This window comes from Lycorma delicatula, chromosome 12 (assembly GCF_047948215.1).
Source record: "Lycorma delicatula isolate Av1 chromosome 12, ASM4794821v1, whole genome shotgun sequence".
NCBI classification, from domain to species: Eukaryota; Metazoa; Arthropoda; class Insecta; order Hemiptera; family Fulgoridae; genus Lycorma; species Lycorma delicatula.
In genome coordinates, this window is record NC_134466.1 from 8,489,274 (window position 1) to 8,506,050 (window position 16,777).

Sequence of the window (16,777 nt, forward strand, 5' to 3'; positions counted from 1 at the left end):
TAGGAAGCTATGGATCCGGCCGAGATAACTTCAACGGTCTTTCTTTTTCCTGTTTAGCCTCCGGTAACTACCGTTTAGATAATTCTTCAGAGGATGAATGAGGATGATATGTATGAGTGTAAATGAAGTGTAGTCTTGTACATTCTCAGTTCGACCGTTCCTGAGATGTGTGGTTAATTGAAACCCAACTACCAAAGAACACCGGTATCCACGATCTAGTATTCAAATCCGTGTAAAAATAACTGGCTTTACTAGGACTTGAACGCTGGAACTCTCGACTTCCAAATCAGCTGATTTGGGAAGATGCGTTAACCACTAGACCAACCCGGTGGGTAACTTCAACGGTCTGCTGAAGGCTTGCCGAACAGCTTCGAAGGCTTGCTGCACGGTGTCTGTCCATTTCCAGTGTTTCCTGTCGCAGGTCAGTCCCGTAGCAGGTCAGTCAGCAGCGCGGAAAACTCTCAGAATCATGGGATATATTCTCGCAGCCAGTTACAGGTGCCGAGGAACTTCTGCAGCTCCTTTCTTGATGGCACGTAGATGTTGCTGCTGCGGAATATTGTCCGTGGGTGTTATTTCACGGCCTAAAAATGACACCACATCTTAGCGAAATTGACATTTCTCCAAAGAGCACATTAGGTCTTGAAGTTGTAGGCGTTCAAGAACCAAGTCTAGGAGGCGTAAGTGCTCTTCCCAGCTACTGCTGCAAACAATAATGTCGTCCAGGTAGACCAGGCAGCACTGGCGCAGCAGGCCAGTGAGAATGTCCTGCATTAGAAGCTGGAATGGGCTAAGTGCATTTTTCAAGCCGAACGGCACGATTAGGTACTGGAATCGGCCGCCATCTGAAACTGAAAATGCTGTAAAACGTTTGACTGATTTCAAACGTTTGAGGGGTATCTGTCAATAGCCACTTCTAAGGTCGATTGTCGAGAAGACGCGGGCGCTTTCAAAGTCTTTAATAGTCTCATAGATCAGTGGCAGTGGCGAGTCTACATCTTCCGTGATGTCGTTCAGGCGCCGGAAATCTACACAAAAACGTAGTGAAGAGTCCTTCTTCTTAACAACGACTACTGGAGAGTTGTAAGGACGACCGACGCCGACCCGACACTACGGGGCTCTGGATGCCACCACTTCCAAGCTGTAGCGGAGAACCACCCTCCGCTGAAGGAAAGCCCGGTCAGACTTCAATGAACGAGATGCAACTCCCCGACTTCGCCGGAGACCAGCTTCCGGACCCAATAGCTCTTCTCAGAGCTAATGCTAAAAAACGGGCTTTTTCAGGGCCACTTCAACGTTATGAAATTCGAACAGTCGAAGCCATTCGACGATAACAGCCCTTGTTAGGGCTACTATAAGGTTAGTAAGTGCCACGTGCCGTCGAAGCCATTCGGCGACAGTATATATATATATATATATATATATGTGCGTATATAAACTTTTGAGCTGACGGGAGTTTTGGGATCCGAAGGATGTGAAACGGGAAGATATGTTAAAATTTTCCGGAAGTTGAATCATGGTACCCCTTACAATAGGTAGTTTTCTTATGAAATCTACATAAAACGACGATACATTTGAAAAATAAAAGTTTTTTTTTGTTTTTTTCTTAATTTATGAAAAATTGAAATATCTGATAAAATTCAAATCCAGAACATAAACGAAAAGATACCACTCCGTCAAGGAGACGGCCAAAATAATTTTTATTTTTATATAAAAAAAACTTTTTCACAACTGCTTTCCTTAGTAAAGGTGTTATTAAATATCTAATGGAATAACTATGCTATAACAAAAAATATCAATTTAAAAAAAAGATTACAAGATGACATACGAAAACCACAAACTTGATTCATATTAGATATTTCATTTAATACGAAATAATAGTAAAAATTAACAAAAAAAGCATAAGAAAAAAGGGTCACGACTTCTTATCGTTTATGTAGCACAGTTTTTATTTCCGCCATAATAAACGGCAAAATATTTTAGAGCCACATCCTGTGAGGGACAAAAAATAATTATTTTCTATTGTTGTAAATAGATAATGAAATAGCTATATATATATATATATATATGTGTGTGTGTGTGTGTGTGTGTGCGTGTTGGTTTAATTTGATCAATCGCCTCCATTGTTGGAGAATAATATATATATATATATATAATTTGTAAATTTCACGCTAATTAGACGAGATTAGCGAGCGAAGCGAGCGTAGGTTATGTTTGGTTAGGTTAAGTTGATGTACGTGTCTGACGAATAGTCAGACACGGAATCTACATAATATAAGCAAACATAATCTACGCTCGCTTCGCTCTCTAATCTCGACTAATTAACGGTAATGTTTTGATTATTTAAATAATAAATTCAGTAATTTTAATATGTAAAGTATGTAAGGAGAAAATGTAAAATTTAAAAAAAAAATTTAATTTGAATACTCCAGTTAACTACGTAAAGTTTGCGCGATATAATTTATAATCGTTTCGCTGAACATGTTTTATTACATTTTAAATTTCAATTAAACGTTTCATTTACTCCACACTTCCTCAACAATTTTAAGTTTTTTCACAAATTCATCCGTTTTGCATATGAATCTAAGTTACAGCGTTTGATCGCACACTAAAAAACCGAAACCTCAATTACTATTATTTTCAATGAAACTACGCTTTAAAAACTTAAATAAAGGTTTCAGACGCACACTTCACATTCGAAAGTGAAATGACGTTCTGCAATCCCTTACGCCTCGACAGCGCGACGTATTCAAACACAGACGTATTTCAAAACTCTCACAGTGAATATTTTGCAAGCAGATCAAATTACAATAAATACGTGCACGTCAAGCTGAAACCTTAAAGCGATCGTGTTTGAACGCTTCACGCGTGTTCGAACTCGTCGCTATTAACGCAGATAAATTGTGTAACTACATTTTAATGGAAGTTGGGGGATCGCGAAATACTCATTATATATATTTTTTTTTTACTTTTTGGCGGTCGTGGAACTAAAAAGGTTGAGAACCACTGCTGAGAATTACGATACCGGAAACGGAAAAAATAATTATCGGTGGAAAAATTAATTTTTATAAAAAACGTCAAGGACATTACGTAAAAATCCTATTAAAAAATAAAATAATATTTAGAAACGTAAAATATATAGCGTAAATTTAAAATAACAATAAAAATTAAGTTTCCTTTCTTCCTTATTTTTTTTTTATAAAATAAATGCATTTTTGTTGACCTTGAAAGCGGTAAAATTTAAACGATAAATACTGATATAGATACGGCGTTATGTATAATCGCTAACCAAGATGATGACCTTGGAAATATAAATCGCGTTTACTGTATACAAGTCTTATAAGAAATAAGCACATAGAATAAAAAATCGAATACCGCACAAGGATAACTTCCATTATCCAATCGCTTCATTATTTATCAGGTTCAATGTTAATTGTTATTATAAGCGTTATCAGGAAATATAATTTTATAAAACCGTCTTGTGATCTCGTCTCGATTCGGATTATGATGCGAACGTAATTTCTCAAATTATCTTCATTTTCTGAGTTAAAATATTCCGTAGCGCATGAAAACTAACGAAAGCTTCAAAAGACAATTTTCTTTTTAAGCGTCACTGTTAAACCCCTTTCTATTAGATTTACCGCATCTTAAATCTTCAGTTATGTTACTTTATACGTTTAAATCTTGTCTTCCTTTAGAATTTTTATACTCTGCATTTCCTTTTATTTGAAACCGACTAAACGTGGATTTCTTGGCCGGCCTATATAGCGCGAATATTAGCGTCTCGGCATATCATCCTGAGGTCCCGGATTCGAATCCCGGTCAGGCATGGCGTTTCACGCGCTATAAAATTGTCATTTCATCTCGTCCTCTGAAGCGAATCGACGGTTAATAACCCGTCGATTTAAATTAGTATTTTTAAAAGGACCCAAAAAAGGAGCGGATATTCATTTCGAGCGTGTTTTAAACCCGGTTAATTTACGATTAAAAAATCTGTAAAACGAACAACTTTTTAATGCATATTTGGTACTTACGTATTAACGCCACCGCAACTACAGTTGCTGTTCAGGTTATGTTGACTTCGTGTACTGACAAATCGTACGTATACCAAAATAACCTAAATAAATATAACCTACGCTTACTAACCTCTTACGTATTAACGCCACGGCGGCTACAGCTTTATTTAAAAACAAAGTAGTCAATCGGATTTCGGTGGATTAACATTAATTGGATTTCGGTGCTATAACATTAAGGTTATATTATTAATAAGTTGTATATATTATGCATATTTAATGTTAATTATAAGAGGTTAGCGAGCGTAGGTTATATTTATTTAGATTATTTTGATATACATACGATTTGTCAGTACACGAAGTCAACATAACCTAAACAGCAGCTGTAGCTGCGGTGGTGTTAATACCGTATATTTTTTTTGTTGTATATTTTTAACGTATAAATAAATATTCATAAATCCATACGTCGTAAAAACAAATTATATAATTGTTTTTTTACAAACTTTTCCAAGGAAAGTATAGTATTACTTTCGGTGTACGAATGGAATGGGGGAGGAGTGAAAATGATTTTTTTTTACCTTTTGAGGAACGAGAAGTACGAAAATACGATTCACTTATATTGAGGTTTTTTATGTAATATATATATATATATATATATATATATATATATATATATATACGAGGTGCGATAATAAAGTAATGAGACTGATGTGAAAAAAAATGTTACTTACCGTTTTAGTCATGTTTAGTGTTGTCGCCTTCAAAGTAGTTCCCCTCTGATTGCACTCACTTATTCCAGCGCTTCTGTCATTGACGGTAACATTTCTGGAACTCATCTTCTGTAATATCCTCCAAGACCCTCGTGACAGCTTTTTGGACATCTTTTGTTGTTTAAAAATGGTGTCCCTTGACCGCCATTTTGACTCTTGGAAATAAAAAAAATCGCTCAGAGCGATATCTGGTGAATAAGGTGGCTGTGGTAGTACTGAAATTTGTTTTGAGGTTAAAAATTGCCGTACTGACAGCAGTATGGGATGGCGAATTATCGTGATGCAGAATTTAATTATCAGCCAAGTTGGCACGGACAAGAAGAACTCGTTTACGAAGTCTTTCTAAAATTTCTTTGTAGAAATATCGGTTAACTGTTTGTCCAGAAGGCACCCGCTCTTTATGAACAATTCCCTTGGAATTTTGATTTTGACATGCGAGCTTTTTTTGGTCTGGGTGATCCCTTTGAGCGCCGTTGCGAACTTTGGCGTTTTGTCTCTGGATCGTATTGAAAAAACCAACCCATCACCAGTGATAACACTGGTCAACTAATCTGAATCGATTTCCGTTTGCTCTAACAGATCGGCTGCCACATTTTTCCGTGTTTTTCACAGTTGTTGTGTGAGATTTTTCAGGACCATTTTTGCACGAATCTGTTTCTCGATCGATGTTGAGTTCTTCTGCGATCATTTTCACGGATAATCTTCGATCAGATCATACGATTTCACGCACCTTGGTCAAGTTGACGTCTGTCCGTGAGGTTGATGGTCGTCCACTGCGGTCTTCATCTTCAACATTCATTCTGCCTTCACTAAACATTTTATGCCACCGAAAAATTTGAGCTCTTGACATAACCTTCTCTCCGTAAGTTGTCGTCGCCTTTTCACCCGATTTAACGCAAAAAGAAATGGCGTACCGTACCGTTGCGCAATATTTTGCGGTTTCATTTCTGTGACGAGAGACACAAACACGTGCTCACTTATTACAGCACAACTCACGACTGAGCAGTTGCATCAATGTGCCGCTTGGACTAGAAGTAGCTTATAGACCAAGGTCAAAGATAATTTGCCTACGCAAGCTGCAGGGTTGCCACATCTTGCAAAGAAAAATCAGTCTCATTACTTTATTGTCGCACCTCGTATATCCATATAATGTCCAACGAAGAAACTTTCAGGACATCTTTTACTAGGTGAAAATAATAAAAAAACGTTCATAATAAACATAAGTCTGGAAACGGTTTATTTTTGCGTTACGGCTAGTGAAAGATTTCGCCCGTATTTTGGCTCTTCTAATAAAATAAAAAAGCCCTACGGGAATTTTTGGCACTCAAATTAAGGAGTAAAGTTGGTGGTTTCTTATGCAATTTGAGCTAGAAAATACGATAAAACTAAGACCCAAAACTATAACTCCAGTAATTTTGAAGATAACCGACGTAAAACATAAAATTCGGTGTCGTAAAACAATTTTTTTTTTAGGTTTGAGTACAATAGCGCTTTGTTAAACGATTAATAAATTCGAAATATTTAGTAAAAAAAACTTCTAGAGAACATATTTCTGAGAAAATTAATGTAAATGCATCCGATGAAAAGTAAATAAAATGTTTTAAAGATCGGTTTTTCTTGAAGAAAAACAACGAAAAATCACAGGTGGCCGATCAATCGGCCACCACGATCACCTGACATAACGTCAGTGACGTCACTAGATTTGGGGACGTATGAATACGACAGTATACCGACGAAAAGTTAACGTTAAAGAAGAGTTAATCGTTAAAATACGAAACGCTATTGAATTTATTTGAAACCGTTCTGAGAAGGACGGTTTCAGATAAATTCAATAGCTATACGGAAAGCCACCGGAAATATTTTACATCAGGCAGAGTGCTGTGTACATTGTGAAGGAACGAATTTCGAACGATTACTGTAACCGAGGTTTGTTATTCTGTACCCGTTTCTCGTTTCACGATGTTTTTTTGTTTTGCTATATTAAGAATAACGTTTATTAGATACGGAAAGAATAATATGATTTTCCGTAAGTATTTCTTCAATAAAAAACCGACCTGATTTATCCTACTGCCCGGTTCAAATTACATAAGTAGTTGCAAACTTTACTCCTTAATTTGGGTCCCAAAAATTATAGCAGGATTCTGTTTATTAGACGAGCTGAAATCCGGGAGAAATCTTTCGCTAACCGTGATTCGAAAACAAAGCGTTTCCCGGTGTACGTTTACAAGAATTTTGTTCATTATTTTCACCGGTAGAACACGTTCATTTCTTCGTGGGACACGCTGTATATTTATGTATTCTCTAATTAAACACTGCGGCCAAAAAAAAAGCAGGAATACGAATAAAATACGAAGATAATCGATCGATAATCTGAACGATAGAATCGTATATGGAATTTATATTAAGATACTCTCGGTCGCTTATCGTCCCTTTCGGAAAAAAAATATATTGTACAGAAAGGGATGGCATGAACGAACTAGCAGGTGGCATTGAAACACACCCGAGCGGAGCATCGACTACAGTAGGGTGGGAAACACGGTAGCATATTTACTGCGAGGGGAAGCAGTTAAAGCGCCCTACAAAGACCGATCAGATACAAGATGTCAGGTGTAACTATACACCGATATATACAGCCGGTGTGAAAATTCCGATGTACTATACGCACAACATCGCAACAGTGTATCGTATGGAATTTATACGCTTTTCTAACAGACTTAGTTCGGTCAGTATGTACTCGGACATTTTACCATAGTAACAAACCGTCTTTACACGTAAGTGCGTACGATCGTAAATATTTTTCCGACAAAGAATTTTGTCTAATTAAAAAAAAAGGAAACTAAATTTAAATAATAATCCCGTTCAAACGGATTAGGCTTGGGATCTGATAAATCAAAGTCCGATTATTTCAGAAATATAATAACACAACCTATTAAGATCAAAATACGTAAATCGATTTGAAACGGTATTTAATAATATTGTTAATTATATTAATAATTAACTTGATTTTTACTTCCTTGTACGAAGTACATCGCGAAAAATTTCGGTTTTCAGATTTCAACGGAAATATCCATTTGATCATCCCTGAATCCATTTTGACTAGTTTCGGCGTGACGTCTGTACGTATGTATGTATCTAGCAGAACTCAGGAACGACAAGCCGTAGGATGTTAAAATATTGGATTTAGGATTGTTGTAGCATCTAGTAGCGCACCTCCCCTTTTGATTAAAACTGACCAAACCAAAAGCGTTCAAAAAAGCCCAAAATCCAAAAAAATGTAGATCTTACACTTTTTGTTAATCGCAGTAATAAGCCTTCACTGACAACAGCTTTTCAACGATATATCATAAGCGGTACTTATTTTCATCGGTTCCAGAGTTGTAGCCAAATAAAATTTTAATTAATGAAATATTTGGATCTTACAAGGGGAAGGCAAATCGATTCGAATCAGATTTTGTCTCCTTTTTTTTTAATTTAAATGTCTCGATTTATTAACAATTATTAACCTCCGATTGTATAAAACCGTTTACGATAAATAATAATTCAATAATAACAATAAAAAAATATGAAAAAATCAGATGTTATTAATCAAATATATTTTATGTAGTTTTAAAAATGTAATAGGCGTACAAGGAAGTCATGTGGTGTCCGCATCAGATTTTCTTTTCTATAATATACATCTCTAAGCCTTTTTTATTTTTTAAAAATAGGAACTGAAGACTTCAATAAATTATTTTTGCGTTTCTATTGTCGTTTTAAAACATAACTACTGTTAATCGACAGGTCTTTAATTTAAAAATTAGTAAATTTAAATTTTCTAATTTGTAAAAATTAATAAAATAAATTCAGTAATACTTGTACTAACCGGTATTTATAAAAAAATCGTTAAATAACAAACAAAAAATAACCGAGCGGTTATCGATAAAGAATCTAGTAAGATTTTCCCCGAAGGAAAGTTGTTATTACTATTACAGTTCTGTCGATTACTAATTCATTTTTAATAAGACCAAGCCGGGTCGCAAAATCAGACGTTTATAAGCCGACTGTCGAAGTCGAAATTTCCGAAGTTCAAACCTTAGCAAACGTTAATTACGGATTTGAATACTAAACGGTGGATGACGATGAACTTTCAAGATTTGAGTTCAATTAATCACACGTCTCATAAACGACCGCCCTGAATCTGTACAAAACTACATTTCATTTACACGTCAAAGATAGCAGAGTCAACAAAGACTCAAAAAGGCCTAAACCTCGAAAAAATTCACTACAGTAAATAAATTATCGGAACGGGATCAGAAAATAAATGTACTCCCTGGCGGAAAACCGCTAATAACTATTTAATCTGTTTATAAACAAATTAAGATAAAAGTTTTAGTTTTTAATCCCGTATAAAAATAAAAAGCACCGATAGATAGCCGAGGAAGTTTTGCGTAAAATACTTCTCGGGTTCTTTTTTGTACGAGCAAAACTAAGAAAGATAGCGAATGCTTTAGCAGGGACCTGCCGACATGTAGAATACCGCATGATTAATGTTATTTGACTTTGAATTTCTATAAAATTTGAAAATAAATCCTATTATCGGTAACAAATAATCGTTTTACAATGTCCTCACAAAATTTACGGTTTCCTCATAATCAGTAGTTTTTATGTAACGATTATTTTACATACCGAAAGTTTTTTCTGTAACAAAAATAAAACCGTAAGGAAAAATAAACGGGGATTAAAAGTAACCGTCATAAGAATACTGGCTAATGAGAAACCAAATTAAATTCCTACATCGATACTGCGTACAAGAAAATATTAATAATATATAAAAGGTATAATAGAATAAATACCGTCGTCTATCTATTTTTCGTCTGTTTTGCTTCGATGAAAAAAACCGATTTTTAACGTTTTTATTTCCTTTCTATCACATGTATGTACATTAATTTGCTCAGAATTAAATTCTCTACAGGTTTTGTTACTAAATCTCCCGCATTTATTAGTCGTTTGACAAAGCTACTGTAAATAAAAAAACGTATTTTTCGACACCAGATTTGATGTTTTACGTCAAATATCTTAAAAACTACTGGACTTACAGTTCTGGGATCTGTTTTATCCTAACTCCCGGCTAAAATTACACATAGCCCACCGGGATGGTCTATTAGTTAACTTGTCATCGCAAATGAGCTGATTTCGAAGTCGAGAGTTCTAGTGTTCAAATCCTAGTAAAGCGGGTTTACTTTTATACGGATTTGAATACAAGATCGTGGATACCACCGGTGTTCTTTGGCGGTCGGGTTTCAATCAACCACGCGTCTCAGAAACGGTCGACCTGAGACGGTACAAGATTATACTTCCATCGTCCTCTGAAGTTACCTTACGGTGGTTCTGGAGACGATAGAAAAATTTTAGCTCTGGGGGGAGCTAAAATTGCATAAACACCCGTCAAATTTTCTCCTTAATTTGGGTGCCAGAAATTACAGCAGAGCAGTTTTTTATTAGAAAAGCTGAAATATGGGCGAAATCTTTCACCGGCTGTAAGTCAAAAGTAAAGCGTTTCTCATTTACGTTTATTATTATTTTTACCGATAGAATATTCAGATTATTTATACGAAGATATAGGTTTTTTTTAATTAAGAAAAAAATTTAACCGAAATAAATTTTACTCGACTATTACGAAAGTTACGTATATTATATTTTATTTCATTAAATTATCATACAAAGTAGAATTTACACGAAAAATTTTAATTAACGTGAAAATCAGACAGACATAACGTATATAAAATTACATAACGATAAAAAAAAACCTAAAATTATTTTACTCGTAATTAATTTTAAGAGGAAATATGAATTTTTTTACACCAAGAGAAAATACTTCACGATTCGGTTGAAGTGAAATATATATTTAATTTTGTTATCCGCGCGTAAACGAAAGCTTTATTAACAGTATGATAGAAAAATCTTTTTAAAGCACCTTCATTTTCAACTTTTTTAACAATCTTTAATAATAACATTATAATAAAAAATAAAAGAAAAAAAATTATATTTTTTCCTTCCAATTTATTTTATCTTTTCATCTAACAAACCGATAAAATACTTAAAATAAAATTTCTATTTTTTTATAAATGAAAATTCTTTGATAAATTAGTATTCTTCCTTCGCAGGTCTTTTTCAACAGATTTTTTTCCTTCGACAGAGCGGCGGCTTCAATAACTACGGTCATTAGCCCGGTGGAAATTTGTAGCATATGGAAGCAAGCCACGCCTGACCGGGATTCGAACCCGGGATTTCCGCACGAAATGTCGAGAAACGCTACCTATACAGCCACAGAGGTAATCATCATCTTCTTCTTCTTATATATCAAACTTTTCAACTTTTTTTCCTTGAAGAAGAAAAACAATATTTAAGGTGTTCGATAAAAGTAACAGAATACCGGTAACGAGTCCTGGATTAGAACGTATCGATCTTTCAAAGGTTAGGGAAAGGATAAACGTTTTTGCTAACGAGGAATTCCAGGAATTTTCAGGACACGTTCTACGGATGAAAATAATGAAACGCGTTCTTATAAACTTAGATCTGAAAACGCTTTGCTTTCGCGTTACGGCTAGCGAAAGTTTTCGCCCGGATTTCGGTTCTTCTACTAAAAAGAAGCCCTACTGTAATTTTTGTGAACGAAATTAAGGAATAAAGTGAGCGGTTTGTTATGGAATTTGAGTTGAAATATAAGAGAAAAAAGATCCCAGAATTGTAATTCCAGTAGTTTTAAGATATCTGACGTAATAACACCAAATTTGGTGTCGAAAAATAACTTTTTTTTTACGTCTGTAGTACATTAGCTTTGTTAAATAACTAATAAACGGGAGTTTGTAAAAAATTTAATCGTGAGAAAATTAATGTAAATACAGCCGATAAAAGGTAAATAAAAACCCGTAAAAATCAGTTTTTTATTGAAGAAAAATAGACAGAAGATCTTTTATTCTTTTTACGACTAATAAATATTATTCTTAACGTAGCAAAAAAAATAAATAAATAAATAAAATAAAGTAGATGAAATGAAAAATAACAAACGTCAGGAACACAATACTCTGCCTGACAGATTACCGCCGTATGGAAACGATAGTATATCGACAAAAACTTAATCCTAAAATACAGTTACCGATTAAAATACGAAATGCTTTTGAATTTATACGAAACGAGGCCGAGATGATACGGACATATGTTACGTCTGGCAGTCTGCTGTGAACATTGTGAACGAGGAAATTTCGAACGATTACTGTAACCGACGTTTGTTATTTATCATTTTACGTTCTGCTACGTTAAGAATAATTTTTATTAGGTATAGAAAGAGTTATACGATTTTCTATTTTTCGTCTGTTTTGGCGGATGATTTTCTCACGAAGGTGGATATTTTCTTTTATTTTTGTGGAAATACACAATCGGAGATATAATCCTCGACTAAATGTCAATCTCGGTTGAGGGTTTCCGCGACTAAATATCGAAAAAAACGCCTTTTCAACCACTTCTCCTGAACGTTATAGCCCGGTCAATAAAACTCATTAACACAAAGCGAGCTTGAAATTATTTTCTCAAGTACCGAACGGGAAATATTTGGCCCTGAAAATATTTTCCCGTTTGACTTAAAAGTATTTCTCAACAACGTCACAGTTATTCCATCGATATCACGGAAAAGAAGTTTGCGACCGCTCTGCAGATGAGAGTTTAAGCGGGTGTAATAAAATCGTTTCATAATTACGAAAAAGTTAGGGATCGATAACGAAATAACTACATAATATCCTATTATCGAATCTTTGTACGACTGAAATATTTATTGTTCAGAAATTAAAAAAAAAAAACAAAAAAACTAACCGATGAATAATCGAATATATTTATCGTAAATCAACAGAAGCTTCATTGATTAACAGACAGCCAATATCATCTTTTTTCATTTTCTTCTTTCTAAAGCTCTATGGAGGAGGGGGGAGAGGAATTCTGACCCCCCCCCCTACTCAGACACCTCGACATTAACCGAACAACAATGTAGGAATTTTAAAAAGGGTGAAAACATGTCGTGCCTGATTTGGATACGAACCCGGAACTTTCAGGATCGAAGACAGACCGTTTAAAATTAATATTATAAAAATTGAAAAGAATAAAAAGTAGAAATAAAGTAAAAATGTTATTTTAAAGAAGACGGCCTTCACCTGATTTAGCCCTAATTATTTAACCTAGTAACCGTAACCTCATTTAAGTTAAAAATACGGAAACCTTAGTTAATTAATAATAATAATAATAATAATAATAATAAAAGCTGACAAAATTTTAGAATTGCAATAATAATAATAATAACAAACTTTCTCCCTCCACCTGAACCTTCTTTCAAATTCTTCTTCTAATTAAACCGCATTTGAACCTTGAAAAAAAATAAAAAATGGAGTAAAATAGAAAGGCTAAAAAAGTAAGACGAACTTAGTCAAGAATTGTGCAGCAAAAATGTTTCATTACTTCTTTTTAATATATATAAAAATGTATTACGCTATAGATAAAAAAAATCTGACAACACAGTTGTAGGACTTTCCCGTCACGCGGCTTTTTTCTGATGCACTACTTTTAATTTAAAGTATTTATAGTTTTATTTAAATATAATATTTTTTGTTTATTTAATTCAGCGATTCTAACTAAAACGCGAGCGCATACCGTATTTCATTCGCGCGGGTATGGCGATACTAGCGGCCGCTTTAAATATTATTCCTTTATTTAATTCTACCGCTCACCTGCGGTAGAATTAACTACCTTATGGTGGTGGTTCCGGAGGCTAAAACAGAAAAAGAAAGACGACTACAGCACCTGTACGTCACTGCTACACTAGCGCTCCTTGCGGTGAGAGGGGACTAATGACCCAGGATACCCGCTTGACCGCTAGTTTATTCAGAGTTTTTTGGGGCGGTGGTGCAAATATTGTTATTTTTATCCGTAAAAAAATACGACCTTACTTAGGCGAAATCTCAAGATATTGAGGTGGCGTTGCTCTAGAGACTCGGGCCCTTCGACCTTTTAAATTGAAAATTTAACGGCATCAACGGCCCACGTATATAAATAATCTGACCGAGTTTGGTTAAAGTCGATCGAGTAGTTCTAGATATACGGTGACTTAGAGGCCGAAACTGAACACACACGTGTACATACGAACATTAATATCCCAAAAATTTCCATCCAGTTTTATTTGGGTTTCTTAGGTGTCAAAACGTAAATATCCGGCGAAAAACGCACGTGCCCAAATCGCACCGATTACAATAGTTTCTCTTCTAAGCGATAGACGGGAATGTAATCGAAAATTTTACATTATACTTGTTAAAAAAAACGGTGGATTTTTCAGCCGATGGGGGATTTAGCGGTCGACCCCAGCGTTATGTTAGATGTTTAAAAAATTATCTAAAAACTTCACCCCCGTCACCTTGTTTTTCTTTTCCCATTCCTACCGCAGGTAAAATGCGTACTCAAAATCTATTTCCAGTCTATCCAGACGTCCTACTGGACTGATTTTTTTATCCTCTCAGAATGGCCCGCAGCATCGACAGAAGTTCAAAGTAATTTTCTTGCGAATAATAACCTCGGAAAATTCTCAGAGGAAACTCAAGTTTGGGGTCCGATGACGCTTGATGGCATATCTGCGAGTCATTCCGACCAGAATAAAAAAAAAAATTAGCCCCCATCTGTCCAGTAGAACGCCCACATGAACTGGAAATAGGTTTTCAGTCCAATTTTTTTTTTATAACAGATAATATTAAAATTACACAGTAGCAGAAATTTTGTATAAAATATAAAATAAAATTGCAGATTACAATGATTTTATCAAGTGAAATTGTATTTTTTTTAAATTATTTACAAAGTAAAAAAAAGATTTTCTGATTATTACAAGTACTCAACTCGCTTACGGTTGAACAGTTATAAACAATTTGAACAGTTATGAACAAAATGTAGGTCACACGTAAACAAAAAACGCCGTTAGATTAACAATGAAGAGATAAAACCGAAAAAATGTAATAAAATATTAATTATTTTTAAAATGTCTGTTTAAGAAATCGCAATAAATACATTCGAAAATAACGATATAATGAATTTAACGGATACTCATTACATTAATTTATTTAAAAATAATAAAAAATATTCACGTAAAGATTAAACTAACTAAACATTTTATTAAAAAACTACGTTATTTAAATAAATAACAAGCAATATTGGAAAACTTCCAAAATGAAATATAATAATAATAATAATAATAATAATAAAGAAAAAAAGATATGATACAACAAATTATGAAACTAAGAAATGAAAACAACCTAGAAATAGTTCATTATTTTAACACAAAGAAATAAGAAGCGCCACTGGTAGCCGGTGAGTTCTGTTGAAAACATACATAGTAACAACGACTAAAGGCAGCACCTTACTGGTTCTGTCATCCAATCCAATAAAAACCGGCCGGCATCAGGGATATATATATATATATTTAAAAATAAACTCAACCATTGCGAAGTAATCATTATACACGTCAATAAAATATTTGTTTTCTAACACAATAATATTATACATATATAAAACGATTAAAAATATTAAATAACTCAAAATTAATATTTCAAAATAATATTGTCAAAAAACAATACAACTAAAAAATTAATTACGTTAAAATAAATTTCATTTTAAAAAAATAAATCGCCCTACCGATAAAATTAATTTTAAAAAAGTCATGAAAAAAAATAAAAACAAAGAAAAGATATTTTTTAAAAAACGATTCAAGATATATAAAACTCATAAGAAATTTCATACGATTTACAGAAACAAAAAAATAAAAATAAAAAATTTGATTTAAACTATAATAATAGTTACAAATAATATTAATTTTATTCTTAAAAATAAATATAGATTATCTGAAAAATTTGTATTAATCAAATTAAAACTTAAAGTTTTACGGTTTCTAGTTGTTTTTTCTTGTCGTTTGTATTACAACAACTTTCACCGGAACAAAGAGAAAAAGATAAATAATTCAAATAACGTCGTTTTCTTTGCGAGTAAGATAACACTTGTCTACGTGTAAATAAATAAATACGTACATTTCACATATTAAGAGTTAATTTTGTAATATTTCATCTACAAATTATAAGCTGTACGCAGAACATACGAGGATAAACGATAAAAAAATTAGAGAAGCAAAAAGACAAAGGGTTTTTTCATTAATTAATATATTACATACGTCATAAATCAATCGTAAATAAAGTTTACTTTAAATTAAAATAATGATACATTAAAAACCGGCCGGCAATATGGCAGCGAATGGATACCACCCTTTTCCTTATTATAAACTAGTAAGTTATACGTGCTAACGCTTATATAACTTACCTTCAAAGTTTTAAAAGCACCAAATAGAGGTAAAAGAATACAAAGTCTATCCTTTTTAGTCTTTATAATCAAACACAAGTTTACACTTTATATAGCACAAAAACAAATATTACACTCACTGTTATTTGTTAAGACGCAGTTCGTAAACTTTAATAGTCTTAATAAAAGAGAAAGAAAAAAACCACAACGGTTTAGAAAACAAGGGAATGGATATAACGAAATCGACGCGGAGTCAGTGTTCCACCGACGCCAAAAGTAGATTTAGAACGTAAAGTCTGGTTTAAGCGTAAAGAATTGTGTAATATTTTGCAAGAAAACATCATTGACGAACAACAAAACCGTTTTGAAATATATCCAACGAGCGTAGACGACCAAACGAACAATATACAAACGACTGCCTCAGAGCTACTGAAGCAGCCCAGCTGAGCCGGTCCAACCAGCTGACCGATAACAACAAAACCACGTGACGGCTTTCTGCATTCTTATTGGCCTCCCTACCATCGTGACCCAGTTTTCCCCACCATCAATGCGCTATACGCTTATGTTACACGGGACAGATATTCTACAGCGACGCGTCACTACCCGCTAAACAAAGGCCGGCTTGCACGCGTAAATTCTTATTTT

General features: G+C 34.0%; 1 protein-coding gene across 2 annotated transcripts in view; it reads right to left on the bottom strand.

Annotated features, from left to right (window-relative positions):
• LOC142332945 (zinc finger protein 395-like) overlaps nucleotides 1–16,543 on the bottom strand; it is a 256,769-nt gene extending 240,226 nt beyond the window's left edge. For both annotated transcript variants that reach the window (XM_075379665.1, XM_075379664.1), the window contains exon 1: nucleotides 16,154–16,543. The gene's annotated coding sequence lies outside the window, so the exon portion shown is untranslated. The remainder of the gene's footprint in view (nucleotides 1–16,153) is intronic.
• Nucleotides 16,544–16,777: the final 234 nt, after the last annotated feature.